Source organism: Ochotona princeps, chromosome 4 (assembly GCF_030435755.1).
Source record: "Ochotona princeps isolate mOchPri1 chromosome 4, mOchPri1.hap1, whole genome shotgun sequence".
NCBI lineage: Eukaryota > Metazoa > Chordata > Mammalia > Lagomorpha > Ochotonidae > Ochotona > Ochotona princeps.
Window position 1 is genome coordinate 75508614 of NC_080835.1, and position 6091 is coordinate 75514704.

A 6091-nucleotide genomic window follows, 5' to 3' on the forward strand; every position below is an offset into this window, starting at 1 on the left:
ACAGGCCTTTCTGAGACCACCAGCCATACTTTGCAAAATTTGAGGAGGGAGGTGGGGACAGAGAATTCCAGACTTGTGTGTGTTGTAGTCACGAGTTCGGGAGACAGGGTGATGAGGGGATTTAAAATAGAAGAGAGAAATATTGTCTGCGTCTGTAGGAGCGCTGTTATTACAAAGCTGTCTCCAAATGGCCGGGAGCAATTACTCTGAAATGCACAACAGCTGCATTTGTCCCCTTTCTGCTGTCGCCGAAATTTACACTGTCATTGCTCCAGGAGGAAGCCTTGGCACTAATAACAGGTTGGCTGACTATGGCTGGAGTGTGACAGACCTCTAGTTAGAGCCCCTGAAGACGCAGACGAGTTGGGAAAACGACTACGTTCCCGGACCAGCAGGCCTGTGGCTGCTGAGGACAGAGTGCCACCTTGTGGTGGCCGGCACGCCTGCCTCCAAGAGTTCTGCGAGCCCCAGAAACACACTACTCATTTGAAATTGTGTCACCTGCTTTCAGGCAGTTTGCATTTCTCGCTCAGGATTCCTGTAGTAAGTGTGTAAGTCCAGGCTAACGATAACAGTAAAAAAAAAAAAAGGTGCATTTATTATTAAAAAAAAAAATTCTCGGGCCCAGCATGATGGTTCAATAACTTATGTTGCTGGGGAAGCTGGGACATAGGTCTTCAGTTTAACGGATGGACTTCAAGATAATGACCATTTGTTCCTCTTGGGGCTATGACTGACTGCATTGCCACATGGACTTGTGATTTTTTATTTCTAGTGGGCCCTGTTATCACCAAGTTTGGTTAATAAAGACTCCTAAATAAACGTTAGACATGTCTGGTGTGCTCTTGCTCGCACCGAGCAACAATTTCGACATATTTATTTTAAAGATTGCTTATTTTTATTGGAAAGGCAGATATACAGAGAGGAGGAGAGACAGAGAAGAAACCTTCCGTCCGCTGATTCACACCCCAAGTGGCCACAATACCCAAAGTTGAGCTGATCCAAAGTCAGGAGGCACGACTTTCTCCTGGATTTCCCATGTGGGAGCAGGGTCCCAAGGCTTTGGGCTATCCTCTAGTGTTTTCCCAGGTCACAACAGGGAGCTGGATGGGAAGTAGAGTGGTTGGGACGTGAACTGGCACCCACATGGGACCCTGGCATGTACAAGGTGAGGATTTAACCACTGAGCCATTGCGCCGTGCCCAAAATAAATACATCTTTATAAATAAAATTCATGGAAAATGAAATTAAAATTTGTTTTCATATAAAATGAAATTTTTTAGTCCATGCACAGTTTTTCATAGTATGTGTTTTCTATAAACTTTTCTCTTTTTTTTCCTAATATTTGCTTATTTTTATTGGAGAAGCAGATCAGACTTATGGAGAGGAGAGACATCTTCCATCTGCTGGTTCACTCCCCAAATGACTGTAATGACCAGAGCTGAACCTATCCAAAGCCAGCAGCCGCAAGCTTCCTCTGGGTCTCCCAAATGGGTGCAGGGTCTCAAGGCTTTAGGCCCTCCTCTACTGCTTTCCTAGGCTACAAGCAGAAAAGTGGAGTAGGCGGGACGTGAACTACTGCCCAGATGAGGTCCTAGCACTTGTAAGAGGAGGATTGAGCCATTGTGCTGGACCACATAAACCTTTTCAATGCCCCTCATATTGTACTTTGTAATAGCTTAGGGTATTATTTTCCATGTCGAGACACCAAAATTATTGAGTGAAATACACTTTTAAAATCAATACATACTTGGTTAAGTTCCCCGACTTCCTAAATATCATCAAAGTCTTCCAGGATTTTGTAAAATTTGATTTCGTAAGTACAACTTTAAAGTTTAGCATATGAAAGGAGGAAAAAAACTCACATATTGACTTTTTATGTCCTTTTTTAGTCCCCCAATGGCCCAAAGATAACTTTAAACACTTATATTTTATGTTTACTGGCTTAAAATTTTTTTGTATTATCTGATTTGAGAAATATTAGATAAAAGTTATTAACTTTGCAATGTCTGTCTGCCTGTAGGTCCTCTTAGAAGCTTTCCAAGCTTCTATAACCAGATTTTAATCAATTATGTACTAGAATCAACTAAGGTACAGAAAAATTTATTTTGCAGAAATAAAATCATTTCCCAATATGTTTGATGGGAACTCCCCATTCATTTCCACTTGTGTTCCAGAGAAGGCGTTATTGAAATTCACCAGTGCTTTGTCTCCAAATGGTCCTTTACAGAATTCTTAGGAATGTTTTAAGAAGGGCTGGATCTCAAGTTCCCACTTCTTTGGGGCCTTAGCGCCTTCTCTGTCGGGAGGTGGTTTTGGTTTCGACCTCTTACTAAGGATTATTGCCATCTTCTCCTCTCATCAAAGTTCTCCAACTGTGCACCTAGCTTTAAAATAACCCTGATAACTTTCAAAATCTTTTCCACATCCACAGAGTTCAGCAAACCACTGTCTGACATTGTATACTCTCCAGAACAGGCTGCATGGAGGCAAGATGTGGTATGATGAAAGAAGGATGCAGGGCCCGGCGTGATAGCGTAGTGGTTAAAGTCCTTGCCTTGCACCAGGATCCCATATGGGCTCCAGTTCATATCCTGGCGGGCCCCACTTCCCATCCAGCTCCCTGCTTGTGGCCTGGGAAAGCAGTCAAGGACAGCCCAAAGCCTTGGGACCCTGCACCCATGTGGGAGACCCAGAAGAAGCTCCTGCCTTCGGATTGGCTCAACTCCAGCCATTGCGGCTGCTTGGGGAGTGAATCATTGGACAGAAGATCTTCCTCTCTGTCTCTCCTCCTCTCTGTATATCTGCCTTTCCAATAAAAATAAATAAATCTAAAAAAAAAATCAGCTTTCTTTTAACAAAAAAAAAAAAAAAGAAAGAAAGAAAGACCCATCCTGTAGGTGTCGTTCACTATCCTTCATGCAAGGGGAAGCAACAGACCTTGATCCAGGTCCATCACATAGAGCAGAGCAAGGGTCTATAAGGACAATACACTATTAAGCAATATCCATTAGCTCTGAAAGATATAATTCACATTCCAATATATGACTCATCCTGCAAAAAAATTCCTTTGGAAAGGCATATGAAAATCCAGTTTTTAAAACAGATACAGCAGTAGCCATCAATCTTATATTTGAAACTACTCCAAATTCCTCTGCTGTGCATGCCAAAAACATGCATGTAGAAGCCATTACTGCAGGATGTATGCTCTTCAGAGAAACCTGGCATGGAATTTCTTCAAACAGATTGTAGCTGTGGCAATTTCTTATTGTCTCAGTTCATCCAACATTTGAATAATACTTTTAAAAATAACTGTGATTTCCAATCCTCTTCTAACAGAAAGTCCTTTTGGTGCTCCTCCAGCACATCTTGTTTATTCAAGACCCACTGCAAATAGCCAAGGCTCCACCAAAAGTTCACTGCCACAGAGCACAGCTTGCCCTGATAAGAAAGCAACAGCCAGTAGAGCAGCCTGCAGAGCCACCACAGACCCCACCCCACCCAGTAACCACGCTCCCAGATCAGATCTCAGCTCAGTTCAGCTCAGCTCAATGTGGCATAAACTCTTGGTCCCTAAAAGCTTCTAATGACCCAGTCCCTATCTAAAAGGTAACTTGCCTGCTCTTCATAAAGTCATGGTTCTCCACCTCCGAAATGTCACAAAGTTACGGAAAGCCAGCTTGAATGTTAATATTGGTAGAAGGTATAGAATTCCCTAAAGCTATTGTCTTTAACCAGGACTTACTCTCCTGAAGCATTTCTGAGATAAGGATTTGAGTACAAATGCCTCAGAAGTTCTCACAATCGAAATCGGAAAACAAGAGGACTGGATTTTAGCCTCTGCCCACGGAAACTCTGATGATGACAAAGCTACACCAGGGAGCCAGGTTTGCTCACACTCTCACACCTGTCATTGGTGAGGGCTTGAGCGAGAGAAAAGGAGAGAGGGGAAGCACAATGCTTGATTTTCTTGTTATCTCCTAGGCGGGTGAAAGTTCAGTGGTCCAAGAGAAGTCTCTAATGGAACTTGTAGGTGTGGCCTGACCCATCGGAGAGTGAACCAGCACGTGGGAATCCTCTCTGTGCCCCGTGTACCTCTGCCATTCAGTCCCTTCAGCACATAAATAGAAGGAAACTTCTGGGATGTCTGCCTATCCACACTATCCTTCTCAGACAATCTCCTTTTTCTCTAGTTCTAGTGGCTGAAGATGTGTTATTATCCCACCTTCTCTCACTAAAGTCAATAGAATAAGGGGTAGGCCCCTTGTCTAAATGGACCCTTAGACCCTCACCTGCAACTTTGAACCAGTAGCCAGCTTGTTGGAGCTGTGGAAGGCAAGGAGTCAGAAGTGTTGTAGGTCAGGGTGAGACTTGTGTCAGTTTCCACCATATCCACCAAGAAGCAAACAATGCTGTCCCAATGGGCCCAATGCAAAGGCTACTTGGCTATACCCTCATTTGCAAGCACCAACATCCTATATGGTTGCCAGTCTGTCTTCCACCTGCTCCACTTCCCATCCAAGTCTCTCCTTATGGCCTGGGAAAGCAGTGAAGGGTGACCCAAAGCTTTAGGACCCTGTACCCGTGTAGGGGACTTGGATGAAGCTCCCGGCTCATGGCTTTGGCTCAGCTCTGGTTGTTGCAGTCATTCTGGGAGTGAAACAGTGGATGGGGCATCTTTCCGTCCCTTCTTCTCTCCATTAATCTAATCTGTCCTTCCAATAAAAATAAATAAGCCTTTTAAAAAAAATCCTGTCCCAAGAAAATGAGACAGAAGTGATGGAGAAGTCACATGTCTTCTGAAGACAGAAGTTTTATTCCCGACACTTTGTCACTATAGGTTTCAGTTTCACCCCCATGAGCTTGCTCCATGACCTCTGGAAAAATCATCTTCTCTTCCAATTTTACTTAAGAGCTACTTGTACCATTTTCTGTTACTTGCAACTTAAACGTTTTTGCTATAACCATAGTAATTCATCCAGGTGTAAGCTTCATAAAATGTATCTTCCCATTAGGCAGGTGAGCTGGCAGTGCACACACGTGCCTGAGCTGGTGCCAAATTGTTCCTCACCATTATGTGTGTCTGCCTTGTTAAATCGTGAGCCTGCTCTCATGTAAGCAGCTGTGCCTACATCATCTGGCCAGCATCTAGCACTATAAAGCATTACAGTGAATGTTCAGGAAATAACCGCTGATCTCAGCTCCTGGGCTTACTTAGTAGAATATGTACCTATTGGTTTCTTAGGGCTACCATAACACAATGCCAGATTGGGGCTGTCAATCATAATTCAGAGTGTTACCAGGGTGATCTCCTGTGGCCCCTTTCTCTGCCTCCTCTCACAGTTTTCCTTCAGGAAGGATTTTTTGATGAAGGCCCCAGTGGTGTTGGGTTAGTTCTCCCTCTACCTTAATGATCCCATTGTAACTTAATTAATTCCTTAAAGGCCCCTGTTTCCAAATGTTGTCACATACTGAGGACCTGGCTTTGACTATGAATTGTGGAGAGACATGTTTCAGTTCTTGGCAATGTGTGTTCACAGCCAAGCATCATAATATAGCACATTAAGCTGTTACTTGGGATGCCCACAACCTGGACTGAAGTGCAGCCATCCCACTTCTGATCCCAAATCCTGTTAATGTATCTGGGGCAGCAGATGATGACTCAAGCACTTGAGTTCCTGCCATTCATGTGGAAAATCTGGACCGGAATTCCTGGTTCCTGGCTTTAAAAAACAGAGACAGGCCCGGCATGGTGGCCTAGTGGCTAAATCCTCACCTTGCATTGACCAGGATCTCATACGGGCATTGGTTCATGTCCCAGCTGCCCCACTTCCCATCCAGCTCCCTGCTTGTAGCCTGGGAAAGTGGTCGAGAATGACCCTTGGGATTCTGCACCAGTGTGGGAGAACCAGTAGTAGCTTCTGGCTCCTGGCTTTCATCAGCTCAGCTCTAGCTGTTGAGGCCACTTGGGGAATGAAGCAGCAGATGGAAGATCTTTCTGTCTCTCCTTCTCTCTATAAATCTGCCTTCCCAATAAAAAATAAATAAATCTTTTAAAAAAAGGAAAAGCCCGAGACAGAAGTCTTCCATT

At 44.0% G+C, this 6091-nt stretch overlaps 1 pseudogene; it reads right to left on the minus strand.

Annotated features, from left to right (window-relative positions):
* Positions 1–2050: 2050 nt before the first annotated feature.
* On the minus strand, positions 2051–3469 carry LOC101517150 (cyclin-C-like; annotated as a pseudogene).
* Positions 3470–6091: the final 2622 nt, after the last annotated feature.